This window comes from Lissotriton vulgaris, unplaced genomic scaffold, assembly GCF_964263255.1.
Source record: "Lissotriton vulgaris unplaced genomic scaffold, aLisVul1.2 SCAFFOLD_12290, whole genome shotgun sequence".
NCBI classification, from domain to species: Eukaryota; Metazoa; Chordata; class Amphibia; order Caudata; family Salamandridae; genus Lissotriton; species Lissotriton vulgaris.
This window is the reverse complement of record NW_028249403.1, coordinates 11,627-26,065: the sequence shown is the minus strand read 5'-3', so window position 1 is coordinate 26,065 and position 14,439 is coordinate 11,627. Positions and strand designations below refer to the sequence as shown.

Genomic DNA, 14,439 nt, shown 5'->3' with positions numbered 1-14,439 from the left:
AAGCCACGAGTGGCGGAGGCAGCGTCCGGTGCAGGTAAGCGGCCATTGCCGATCGCAAGGGATGAGTCAACACCCTCTCGTAGAGAAAAGTTGGGGCAACACGTTCCTTTGGCAATAAAGGAAAAGATTTGGGCGGGGGAATACGTAAACATTTTCTCCTTGCTCGTTGATCATTATGAGGTTGAAACTGTTAAGGGCCAAAAGGATCTGATGCACCCAAGTGTTTGGCGCGCAAAAATGGCCGCCTTTAAAGTGAATGAGAATATTGGCAACTGGGGTAATGCTTGGGGAATTTTTACGTCAATTTTGGGGGAACGTAGGCCTGAATTGCTCCCCGAATTCCCAGTATATCAGTCACGAATTATGGGGTACTCGACATCGCACCAAGGTAACCAATGGTTCTGTTATGACAACCTTTTCAGGAAAGCGATGGAGCATAACAAAAGTTTAACCTGGGACTGTTACGATTCTTTGACATGGAATAAAATGAAAGAGTCGGGAATGTTGAAAGTGCCGTTGGTGGGGAGTACTGTTGGTGAATCCTCCCGCCAAAATGGGGGGACGCCCTTTCGGTCAGGTACGGGTACAGACGATTACCCGAGACCCGCCGGCAATACAGGGAAGAGGGGTTTCTGTTTCAATTTCAACAGAAGTAAATGTACTAGGCCCCCGGGATCTTGTAAATTCAAACACGAATGTAGTGGTTGTGGGGCACCCCATCCTGAGTCCTCGTGCAGAGCCAAATCGGGTGAAAATGGGGGTCGAGGGGGCGCCAAACAGGTCTAATATAGTCCGAGGGGCGCCTTTACCAACCCCGATTGATACCCTGGCGATGATTCCCTGGCTCAGCGAATACCCAGATCGTACTTCAGCTGGGGTGCTACGAAACGGTTTTTCATATGGTTTCCGCATCCCGGTGGGGAACTTTCAGGGTGTCGGGACGTGCAAAAACCAACTTTCCGTCTTGCAGCATACGACTGTAGTACAGGATAAGATCCGGAAAGAGGTTACCCGAGGTCGGGTTGCCGGCCCGTTTAGTGTTCCCCCGGTACAGAATTTTGTTTGTTCTCCTTTAGGGGTGGTCCCCAAGAAGGACCCAGGTGAGTTTCGATTGATTCACAATTTATCAGCGCCTCATGGCCTTTCTGTAAACGACGCAATTGATCCAGAGATATGTTCGGTGCGGTACGCATCATTCGATGAGGCCGTAGCCATTTTGAATCGCCTGGGGCCCGGGACGCTGATGGCGAAATCAGATATCGAGTCAGCGTTCCGTTTGCTCCCGGTATACCCGGAAGACCAACGTCTTTTGGGATTCATGTTTCAAGGTTCGTATTACATGGATAGGTGTATGCCGATGGGGTGCTCTATATCTTGTGCATATTTCGAGAAATTCAGTAGTTTTCTACAATGGGTTTACACGAAGAAAACGGGTTTCGGAATGTGATGCATTACCTCGATGACTTTCTGTTCCTTGGGGCCGCTGGGGATGATGAATGTGCCCGGGCCTTGACTGAATTTTGTGTTTTAATGAATCAATTTGGCGTGCCATTGGCACCAGGTAAAACGGTGGGTCCCACGACTTGCCTCGAGTTTCTCGGGATCGAGTTGGACTCTAGTGAGGGTTGTTTTCGTTTACCAGCTGCCAAAGTGTCGAAATTCAGGGCAGCCCTGCAAATGTGTATTATTGCATCTAAAGTTACGCTGCATCAATTGCAGCAATTGGTGGGGAAGTTGAATTTTGCCCTAAGGGTGATCCCGATGGCCCGCCCCTTCTCCCGTTCAATTGCCCAGGCGATGGTTGGCCTAAAAGAGGGTCATCATCGCACGAGATTATCGGCCGAGGTCCGCCAAGACATGCGTATTTGGTTAGCATTTTTGGCGGATTTCAATGGTCGAGTCGTCTGGAACAAACCGGCCTTGTCCTCTGAAGAGCTTGGTCTATGGACGGATTCAGCCGGAAGCATGGGTTTCGGCGCCATCTTCGGCACAAAATGGTCGGCACAAAGGTGGCCAACATGGTGGCATGAAGAGGGGCTGACGAGCAATATTGCTTTCCTTGAACTGTTTCCCATTTTGGTGGCCCTCAGAACCTGGCCCGATGGATTCAAAAATCACTCTGTCATATTTTGGTCTGACAATATGACCGTTGTAGAATGCATCAATAGTCAGGCAGCACGTTGTAAAATGATTTTAAGGCTGCTTAAAGAAATTGTCTTACTGTGTATGCAACTGAACGTGGTATTCAGAGCAAAACATGTCCCAGGGGTGATGAATCAGGCTGCTGATGCACTGTCTCGTTTTCAAATGCAGGCTTTCTTGGGTTTCCTTCCCTCAGCGGACCCAGAGCCAGCACCCTTTCCCGAAGCTCTCTGGTCTCTCGGTGCCCCGAACTTCGTTACCTCGTGGGAGAGAGTCTAGCACCAAGGACGAGGAAGGCATACGAAGGGGCGTTTCGGGCTTATTTAGCCTTTTTGGGGACTGAGAGAGGGGGGCTTTGGGGGCATGAGGATTGGGTAGTACATTTTCTGATGTCCTTGCGTAAGGCTGGGAAGTCGGTGGCTACAGCCCAGAGGCATCGTGCTGCCATTTCCTTTGTTGCCAGGGCGCATAATATCCAGGACCCGACAGCGTCTTTTGTGGTACAGAAAGCGCTGCGTGGGTGGCAACGCCTTGAGGGTCGCAAAGTAGATGAGAGGCGCCCGATAGGTCTGGATAGGTTGTCCCAGTTGCTGGCCACACTCCCCGCCACATGCTCGTCTCAGTTCGAGGCCTGTTTGTTCCGAGCTGCTTTTACGCTTGCATTTCACGGGGCAATGAGGATAAGTGAGCTGGTAGCAAGGAACAAGCGGGATGTGGTGGGGGGTTTGTGCCGGGAACATGTTCAGATCAGGGGTGAGACGATGACTGTATCCTTTGTCAAGTCAAAAACCGATCAAGGTGGGGTGGGTGACTGCATAGTCATTCGCAGGATGTCAGGGTCTTCCATGTGTCCGGTGAAGTGTTTAGAAGATTACCTAGCACGAAGGGTGGCATCATGGGGGGGGACATTGTTGAGACACGCGGACGCCACCCCACTGACGAAGTTTCAGTTTCAGCGGGTGCTCGCGATGTCAATTACCGCAGCGGGCTTGGACCCGGGTGAGTTCGGGACCCATTCCTTTCGGATAGGGGCTGCCACTGAAGCTACAGCCAGGGGTCTTAATGTGGAACAAGTAAAACGAGTGGGGCGTTGGTCCTCCAATTGTTATAAGAGGTATGTGCGGTTGCACATGTTGTGAAGCTGTAATGATGTACTCACGCTTCTTGTCTTTTGTTTGGTTTTCAGTTACGCAAGCCTTCGAGGCGGGGCGGACTATGCAGTCGACCCAACACCAGGCCAGCGGTCAGACATCACCGGCTGTGAGAAAGGAGGTGTGGGTCGTGGGCCACTCATACGTGAGGCGTGCCGCGGACGTATTCGAAGCAGGTGACATGATTCACGTAGCTGGGGAATACGGGTACAGAATGTCCTTCTACGGAAGGGGCGGTCTCTGTATTGACCAGTTTCAGGCATTCTTTGAGGGTTTGTTAGGGCGGACGAGGTCACCGCCGTCTATAGTCATAGTACATTTAGGGGGCAATGATTTGGTCACCACCGGTAGACGACTTCTCCTGGAGGCAATGCTTTCCACTGTAAGTTGGTTGGCGAGGAAAGTTCCGGGGTGCATAATTGCGTGGTCTCATATGATCCCACGAAAAGTGTGGCGGGGGGCGGTTTCGATCCCCGCTTTGAACCATTCTGTTAGAAAACTTAATAACAAAGTGAGTAGGTTGTTTCGTTCCAGGACATTGCATTCTATCTCGCACGGTTGTATTAATGATGACAGTATGTATCTAGGGGATGGTGTGCATTTGTCTCGGGTGGGAAATGAGTTACTCATAGGGGACTTCGTAGCATGGTTAAAAACGTTGGAACATGACCTCTAGCTAGGAGTTTTGTGGGGGGCCCGGATAGCCGGTCAACTATCCGGGCCTGTGGCGGTAAGGTCATGATCGGTGAGCACTAATTAGTAGATCCCTATGAGTGGGCGTCACCCAACACGGATGGGAGCGCTCGGGAGAGGTGGCCATTGGCCCCTCAATGGGGAGGCGGTCCCTTCTAAGGATGGGTCGCCGGAAGTAAAGGAAAGGCGGTCAAGGCCCCTTCCTTTGTAGGAGGGGTTACAGCCCCCTCCTGGGGAATTTCCCGGGGCCAGTGACATCTGCGACGGCAGATGCGGTAAGTAGTGTGGGGTTGGGATAAGGTCTACGGTACCTTCTAGATACCTCACACGAGTATTCGAACGACCTTTAACTGGCGTCGAGTCTTTAGGTGCCCCCGTCAAGTCAAGGGAAATTGGTAATAGTTGCACTTGAGGTACGCCTCCGTGCTGTCGCCCAGCCCAAGTGGGAGGGGTAAGTCTGGTTAGGGATCTTGACACCGGTTATGATCTTGCCGTTGGCCCTTAAACGTTAGGTTGTACAATTTCAATATGTCAAGAAATGTTTTGTAGGATGCTAGTTCGGCTAGGAGAACCTCTGTATTAGAGAATCTGTTAAGGTTAGCCAAACATCGTAATATGGTAATGAAATTGTACATAACATGAACGTTTAATGTTTTAATTTTGTTTTAATAAATACGGCCGGGATGGTCACTCCATCCCACTTCCAAAAACTTCAAGAACTGTTTCCGGTTTCCCTCCTTTTGGGGATTGTGTTGAGAGGGGGTGGCGGGTATCTCGGCCATATGGAAAGGGGCGACCAACTCGGTCCCCCCGAACGTATGGCCGAGTGCCTCGATCCCCCCGGGAAGCCATTTTTGGGCGGGAGGCGCGCCTCAGCTGGTATGCCCGAAGCGGCGTAGCCGGGGCGCGCTCGTTCCCGCCCTAGAGTGGGCTGGCCTAGACACCGACGCAGCCAGCCACGCCCTCGGGGCAGGCAGGGGCGGGTATACGCCCGCCCTGAAGACGGATAAAAAGGGACGCAAGACCAGAAGACATCCTCTTGTTCTTGTGCTCTGAAGCTGCACCTCCTCGCTGCACGTGAGCTCGGGACAGAACGAAGAGCCAATTTTGACCCACCCACCAGCCCCTGAAGACAGCCAGTTGTGTATAATAAAGTTGATTAATTTTGCTTCGGTTTTCGTATACAGGTCGTAGTGCCATGTTGATGAGTTAATAAAGAATGGTTGTTTTGAGTATGTTTGCCATTAAAGATATTCAGTTTAATGTTGAATTTTTAATGCATGCTCTTTCGGTCATAGTGGCCAATGTATTCGTAGGTTAATTTGCACTGTCGTATTTATCTTGGTAGGCGGTAAGGTCATGATCGGTGAGCACTAATTAGTAGATCCCTAAGAGTGGGCGTCACCCAACACGGATGGGAGCGCTCGGGAGAGGTGGCCATTGGCCCCTCAATGGGGAGGCGGTCCCTTCTAAGGATGGGTCGCCGGAAGTAAAGGAAAGGCGGTCAAGGCCCCTTCCTTTGTAGGAGGGGTTACAGCCCCCTCCTGGGGAATTTCCCGGGGCCAGTGACATCTGCGACGGCAGATGCGGTAAGTAGTGTGGGGTTGGGATAAGGTCTACGGTACCTTCTAGATACCTCACACGAGTATTCGAACGACCTTTAACTGGCGTCGAGTCTTTAGGTGCCCCCGTCAAGTCAAGGGAAATTGGTAATAGTTGCACTTGAGGTACGCCTCCGTGCTGTCGCCCAGCCCAAGTGGGAGGGGTAAGTCTGGTTAGGGATCTTGACACCGGTTATGATCTTGCCGTTGGCCCTTAAACGTTAGGTTGTACAATTTCAATATGTCAAGAAATGTTTTGTAGGATGCTAGTTTGGCTAGGAGAACCTCTGTATTAGAGAATCTGTTAAGGTTAGCCAAACATCGTAATATGGTAATGAAATTGTACATAACATGAACGTTTAATGTTTTAATTTTGTTTTAATAAATACGGCCGGGATGGTCACTCCATCCCACTTCCAAAAACTTCAAGAACTGTTTCCGGTTTCCCTCCTTTTGGGGATTGTGTTGAGAGGGGGTGGCGGGTATCTCGGCCATATAGGCTCGACCTAAAAAAGTAAATACAGAGTCATTTTGTAGGTTTCAGACAAAAAGTATGACAAATGGAATGAGTCAGAAATCACGTGTTAAGCGATCTTTCAGTTTTCCCCGTGCATACTGGCAAACAGCAGAACCAAATTATAACTGTACACAAACAAGCAGAGGCAATGAAGCAAAGCTATGTGTAGAAAAATAGAATTTAGACCTTATCAAGACGGATATAATAGAAAATACATTAAAACATGAATGAAAAGCAAACAACACATTGAACGACCATGGCTCACAGTAAAAACACAGTGTTTATTGGCCATAATTGGAGACTATGGGGCTGATTTAGACTTTGACAGAAATTACCTCTGCCACTATGACAGACTACCAAATTTAGAGATGACTGGCCCAGCGGTCATCTGTGTATGTTGAAACCACAGTCACATTGGTTTTCTTAAAATTGCAAAGAGTATGGTTGACACATGCAATTAGTTTTTGTCTGCCTTCACCAAACTTTTAAAAATGTTTGTTTTTTCAAAGGTTTTCTTCCTGGTTGCAGTGGGTAGGTATTTTTTTTCCCTTATGAATTACTTTTTCCTAGTGGTGAAGGACTGAAAAAAAATGGCATAAAAATGGTGGGCAGTGTAATGCCCTTGCTCTAATGGTCCCTACTCCATCAAGTCATCAGAGGAGCTCCCCATTAATGTAGCCAATGGGGGGAGGTCCATTAATAGTCCACCCATCTCTTAATGAGGTGTGCGGCCAGAGAGTTCTCTGTTTGTCAACTTCTAAATCAGCCACTATCTGAGGTAGTATAACGAATTGAACAGGGACACACCTAAAAGCTGAACAAGGAACACCCTACAGATATGACTAAACGATCAAAGAAACATCACCTCCTGCGACATCCCATATAACAACACCAAATATGGAAGGGGTTTAATAGCAATCAAAGTACCTAAAAGCTGGATGAGGGAGAAGTAAAGAAAAATTTCCTCCAAATCATAAAAAGATTTAAATTTAAAAAAATTATCTAAGGAAACACTCATTGAACAAGAAGCTAAAAGAGACAAACTCCAGAACAACATGACTGTCAAATAGCCCAAACAGGGGAAAAGTCTCACTAAAGAAGCAGCCTGGAAAAGTCAAAAGGCTAGATATTGCTAAAACACAATTTTGCTTTAAAAACCTGCAGGCACAGAAAGGTAAATACCACACAGACACAAGGACAGATTTTGAACTGACCAGCAAAGTACAAGAAGATCCCAAGGTCCTGGTCTGTTCTAGAGTACACCCAGAGGAAATCAAGATGGCCAGTAAGCGATACACTACCTTAAATAAATGAAATAAAGAAGCATTACAGAAAAAATAGACTATCTTGCAGAAATATGTGATGGAAAAGAACCAACAAACTTTTTAGAGAAAAATAGGGAAAGGACTTGGCACCTAAGCAAACTCACAAGCGGGAAACATTGCAGAAGATAACTAGATTACGTTATTCACTGAAGTATTCAATGCACATAAACCATTCAGACAGCGAATCACCTAATGGGTTCCCAACATTACCGTCACAAAAACACAAACACAGATGAAGGACACTAATTGAGATTACAATATGATTTAAAGAGAATAGAAAGAAGGTTATCCAGGAAATCACCAAAGGGAAAGCTCAGGGCCCAAATATACGAACAGCTTAGATTTTAAAACACCAACCAGAATGGTGGGTTTTAATTCTGGCAGCAGTATTCACCAAGACTTCAGTTCAAAAAGCCTGCCCTCCATCAAGGCTAAATAGCAACAATATCCCTTATACAGCAATGGCCCTAATAATTGTCTAAAATCATATAGACCAACTATCCTTATAGATATGAAGTGCAAAATATACTCCTAACTAGTCTCAACCACTCTAGAAGGCTGTATGGCAGCTCAGAGCACTATGCATGGATTCCAAGCTGGTGCTTCTTGCGGACGTCACCCTGAGTTCGGGGCTGTACCACACAGGGGAGACCGAGCAAAAATGTTTCATCGAGGAGATCCCGGACGAGACCATGGTTATAAGGAATCACCGCACACAGTTGTATGACAAGCAGTGGGAGGAGTACTTGCCTGCCACCCCAGGTCTGGGCATGTTTGTGGAAGTCAAGGACCCGGATGACAAGGTTATCCTATCCGGGCAATATGGCTCAGAAGGCAGTTTCACCATCACCTCTCACACTCGAGGGGAGCACCAGATCTGCCTGCATTCCAACTCCACCAAGTTTGCCCTGTTTGCAAGTGGTATGCTGCAAGTTCACCTGGATATACAAGTGGGAGAGCATGCCAATGACTATGCCAAGATTGCAGCCAAGGACTAGCTGAGTGAGTTACAGCTCCGAGTACGGCAACTGATAAAACAAGTGGAGCCAGTCCAAAAAGAGCAGAACTACCAGCGGTGGTGGGAGGAATGGTTCCGACTGACTAGCGAGAGCACCAACCAACGTGTGCTCTGGTGGTCCATTGCGCAGACCCTCATCCTTGTTGTGATAGGAATCTGGCAGATGAGGCATCTGAAGGGCTTTTTTGAGGCCAAGAAGCTTGAGTAGTCTGTACCACTATTTTGTGTGTGGGCTGAGTCTGGCCATGAGAGGACAGTATTTCAACCAGTGCCATTCAAGAGATTACCAGACTCTGGAGACGAAACCAGCATTCCAAGCTGAATTCATACAGGGGTTTTCCACTTTACAGCAGGTCCTTGTGTTTTTCCACATAGGATACAAATGCAGTAGAGCAAAAACGTTGCTGTATGTGCCATTCTTAGATTTCACTTCTGCCTTCAACATGGTGTCAAGAGAGAGATTATGGGGGAATCTGGCAAACATGGGCTGGAGGTCGTCTTACTCTCTCTTGTAATAATGCTGTACTGAGGAACAACCTTGCAAATATGAATAAACTAAAAAGGAATGGTCAGGAGACGGTTGTGTCGGAGTAAAGCAACGATGTTTGCTCGCTCCAACCCTGCTTTTACTCACCACAAACAAAATATACAAATAAATTGTTCAATAAAACAATGAAACTTCTTTGGAGAGAGTATATCTACAGATGCTCACATGCCGTTTTTTTAACACAAAACTCTCATTATTCATTTATGGGCAGTATGTTTGATGGAGAAAGGTCTTAATCAATTTATTTTTTGCATACTTTAGGAACAAAAATTGTTAAGTTGTGAATATTTTAGACAAAAGTCCTAGTAATTGTATTTCCTTTTCAAAACAACAGATACTTATTTCTCGACTGTTCCAGAATCTTAATTTCAGCCCTGAAGACACGGGGATACTTTGGAAACTTGAACTTTGAACTGTTCTTGAAAATACTTGAACTGCACAGACCATGATGCAGTGGGGCAATACGGCTGAAGAGGTCAGCGGTGTGCTCCCAACTCCAGAATCCCCTTTTTCTTGGCTCCCGGTAGCCATGTAAGCTGACGAGCTTGTTGGAGATGCACCTGCGCTCCAGAGGGGCAACGAGGCCCGTGACGGATGTTTGGCGACCTGTTCTGCAACCCCAGAACTATCTCTACTGATGAGGGAATTAATCCTGAAACACGAGCTAGGCTCGTGTCAAGAGATGATCATAATACAAGTACTTACTTGCACTGATTGAGGTGAAATACTTTGGAAACTTGAACTTTGAACTGTTCTTGAAAATACTTGAACTGCACAGACCATGATGCAGTGGGGCGATACGGCGGAAGAGGTCAGCCATGTGCTCCCAACTCCGGAATCCCCTTTTTCTTGGCTCCTGGTAGCCATGTAAGCTGACGAGCTTGTTGGAGATGCACCTGCGCGCCAGAGGGGCAACGAGGCCCATGACGGATGTTTGGTGACCTGTTCTGCAACCCCGGAACTATCTCTACTGATGAGGGAATCAATCCCGAAACACGAGCTAGGCTCGTGTCTAGAGATGATCATAATACAAGTACTTACTTGCACCGATTGAGGTGAAATACTTTGGAAACTTGAACTTTGAACTGCTCTTGAAAATACTTGAACTGCACAGAGCATGATGCAGTGGGGCGATACGGCGGAAGAGGTCAGCGATGTGCTCCCAACTCCGGAATCCCCTTTTTCTTGGCTCCCGGTAGCCATGTAAGCTGAGGAGCTTGTTGGAGATGCATCTGCGCTCCAGAGGGGCAACGAGGGCAGTGACGGATGTTTGGCGACCTGTTCTGCAACCCCAGAACTATCTCTACTGATGAGGGAATCAATCCCGAAACACGAGCTAGGCTCGTGTCTAGAGATGATCATAATGCAAGTACTTACTTGCACTGATTGAGGTGAAATACTTTGGAAACTTGAACTTTGAACTGTTCTTGAAAATACTTGAACTGCACAGACCATGATGCAGTGGGGCGATACGGCGGAAGAGGTCAGCGATGTGCTCCCAACTCCGGAATCCCCTTTTTCTTGGCTCCCGGTAGCCATGTAAGCTGACAAGCTTGTTGGAGATGCACCTGCACGCCAGAGGGGCAACGAGGCCCGTGACGGATGTTTGGCGACCTGTTCTGCAACCCCGGAACTATCTCTACTGATAAGGGAATCAATCCCGAAACACAAGCTAGGCTCGTGTCTAGAGATGATCATAATACAAGTACTTACTTGCCCTGATTGAGATGAAATACTTTGGAAACTTGAACTTTGAACTGTTCTTGAAAATACTTGAACTGCACAGACCATGATGCATTGGGGCGATACGGCAGAAGAGGTCAGCGGTGTGCTCCCAAATCCGGAATCCCCTTTTTCTTGGCTCCTGGTAGCCATGTAAGCTGACGAGCTTGTTGGAGATGCACCTGCGTGCCAGAGGGGCAACTAGGCCTGTGACGGATGTTTGGCGACCTGTTCTGCAACCCCGGAACTATCTCTACTGATGAGGGAATCAATACCGAAACACGAGCTAGGCTCGTGTCTAGAGATGATCATAATACAAGTACTTACTTGCACCGATTGAGGTGAAATACTTTGGAAACTTGAACTTTGAACTGTTCTTGAAAATACTTGAACTGCACAGACCATGATGCAGTGGGGCAATACGGAGGAAGAGGTCAGCGGTGTTCTCCCAACTCCGGAATCCCCTTTTTCTTGGCTCCCGGTAGCCATGTAAGCTGACAAGCTTGTTGGAGATGCACCTGCGCGCCAGAGGGGCAAGGAGGCCCATGACGGATGTTTGGCGACCTGTTCTGCAACCCCGGAACTATCTCTACTGATGAGGGAATCAATCCCGAAACACGATCTAGGCTCGTGTCTAGAGATGATCATAATACAAGTACTTACTTGCACCGATTGAGGTGAAATACTTTGGAAACTTGAACTTTGAACTGTTCTTGAAAATACTTGAACTGCACAGCCCATGATGCAGTGGGGCGATACAGCGGAAGAGGTCAGCGGTGTGCTCCCAACTCCGGAATCCCCTTTTTCTTCGCTCCCGGTAGCCATGTAAGCTGACGAGATTGTTGGAGATGCACCTGCGCGCCAGAAGGGCAACGAGGCCCGTGACGGATGTTTGGCGACCTGTTCTGCAACCCCGGAACTATCTCTACTGATGAGGGAATCAATCCCGAAACACGAGCTAGGCTCGTGTCTACAGATGATCATAATACAAGTACTTACTTGCACCGATTGAGGTGAAATACTTTGGAAACTTGAACTTTGAACTGCTCTTGAAAATACTTGAACTGCACAGACCATGATGCAGTGGGGCGATACGGCGGAAGAGGTCAGCGATGTGCTCCCAACTCTGGAATCCCCTTTTTCTTGACTCCCGGTAGCCATGTAAGCTGATGAGGTTGTTGGAGATGCACCTGCGCGCCAGAGGGTCAACGAGGCCCATGACGGATGTTTGGCGACCTGTTCTGCAACCCCAGACCTATCTCTACTGATGAGGGAATCAATCCCGAAACACGAGCTAGGCTCGTGTGTAGAGATGATCATAATACAAGTACTTACTTGCACCGACTGAGGTGAAATACATTGGAAACTTGAACTTTGAACTGTTCTTGAAAATACTTGAACTGCACAGACCATGATGCAGTGGGGCGATATGGAGGAAGAGGTCAGCGGTGTGCTCCCAACTCCGGAATCCCCTTTTTCTTGGCTCCGGGTAGCCATGTAAGCTGACGAGCTTGTTGGAGATGCACCTGCGCGCCAGAGGGGCAACGAGGCCCGTGACGGATGTTTGGCGACCTGTTCTGCAACCCCGGATCTATTTCTACTGATGAGGGAATCAACTCCGAAACACGAGCTAGGCTCGTGTTTAGAGATGATCATAATACAAGTACTTACTTGCACCGATTGAGGTGAAATACTTTGGAAACTTGAACTTTGAAATGTTCTTGAAAATACTTGAACAGCACAGACCATGATGCAGTGGGGCGATACAGCGGAAGAGGTCAGCGGTGTGCTCCCAACTCCGGAATCCCCTTTTTCTTGGCTCCCAGTAGCCATGTAAGCTGACAAGCTTGTTGGAGATGCACCGGCGCGCCAGAGGGGCAAAGAGGCCCGTGACGGATGTTTGGCGACCTGTTCTGCAACCCCAGAACTATCTCTACTGATGAGGGAATCAATCCCGAAACACGAGCTAGGCTCGTGTCTAGAGATGATCATAATACAAGTACTTACTTGCACCGATTGAGGTGAAATACTTTGGAAACTTGAACTTTGAACTGCTCTTGAAAATACTTGAACTGCACAGACCATGATGCAGTGGGGCGATACGGCGGAAGCGGTCAGCGGTGGGCTCCCAACTCCGGAATCCCCTTTTCCTTGGCTCCCGGTAGCCATGTAAGCTGACGAGCTTGTTGGAGATGCACCTGCGCGCCAGAGGGGCAACGAGGCCCGTGACAGTTGTTTGGCGACCTGTTCTGCAACCCCGGAACTATCTCTACTGATGAGGGAATCAATCCCAAAACACAAGCTAGGCTCGTGTCTAGAGATGATCATAATACAAGTACTTACTTGCACCGATTGAGGTGAAATACTTTGGAAACTTGAACTTTGAACTGTTCTTTAAAATACTTGAACTGCACAGACCATGATGCAGTAGGGCAATACGGCGGAAGAGGTCAGCAGTGTGCTCCCAACTCCGGAATCCCCTTTTTCTTGGCTCCCAGTAGCCATGTAAACTGACGAGGTTGTTGGAGATGCACCTGCGCTCCAGAGGGGCAACGAGGCCCGTGACGGATGTTTGGCGACTTGTTCTGCAACCCCGGAACTACCTCTACTGATGAGGGAATCAATCCGAAAACACGAGCTAGGCTCGTGTCTAGAGATGATCATAATACAAGTACTTACTTGCACCGATTGAGGGAAAATACTTTGGAAACTTGAACTTTGAACTGTTCTTGAGAATACTTGAACTGCACAGACCATGATGCAGTGGAGCAATACGGTGGAAGAGGTCATCGGTGTGCTCCCAACTCCGGAATCCCCTTTTTCTTGGCTCCCGGTAGCCATGTAAGCTGACGAGCTTGTTGGAGATGCTCCTGTGTGCCAGAGGGGCAAAAGAGGCCCGTGACGGATGTTTGGCGACCTGTTCTGCAACTCTGGAACTATCTCTACTGATGAGGGAATCAATCCCGAAACACGAGCTAGGCTCGTGTCTAGAGATGATCATAATACAAGTACTTACTTGCACCGATTGAGGTGAAATACTTTGGAAACTTGAACTTTGAACTGTTCTTGAAAATACTTGAACTGCACAGACCATGATGCAGTGGGCGATACGGAGGAAGAGGTCAGTGGTGTGCTCCCAACTCCGGAATCCCCTTTTTCTTGGCTCCCGGTAGCCATGTAAGCTGACGAGCTTGTTGGAGATGCACCTGCGCGCCAGAGGGGCAACGAGGCCCATGACGGATGTTTGGCGACCTGTTCTGCAACCCCAGAACTATCTCTACTGATGAGGGAAACAATCCCGAAACACGATCTAGGCTCGTGTCTTGAGATGATCATAATACAAGTACTTACTTGCACCGATTGAGGTGAAATACTTTGGAAACTTGAACTTTGAAGTGTTCTTGAAAATACTTGAACTGCACAGACCATGATGCAGTGGGGCGATACGGCGGAAGAGGTCAGCGGTGTGCTCCCAACTCCGGAATCCCCTTTTTCTTGGCTCCCGGTAGCCATGTAAGCTGACGAGCTTGTTGGAGATGCACCTGCGCGCCAGAGGGGCAACGAGGCCCGTGACGGATGTTTGGCGACCTGTTCTGCAACCCCGGAACTATCTCTACTGATGAGGGAATCAATCCCGAAACACGAGCTAGGCTGGTGTCTAGAGATGATCATAATACAAGTACTTACTTGCACCGATTGAGGTGAAATACTTTGGAAACTTGA

At 48.2% G+C, this 14,439-nt stretch overlaps 1 pseudogene; it reads left to right on the top strand.

Moving 5' to 3' along the window:
- Positions 1–8,013: 8,013 nt before the first annotated feature.
- Positions 8,014–8,683, top strand: LOC147663576 (transmembrane emp24 domain-containing protein 9 pseudogene; annotated as a pseudogene).
- The last annotated feature ends 5,756 nt before the right edge of the window (positions 8,684–14,439 follow it).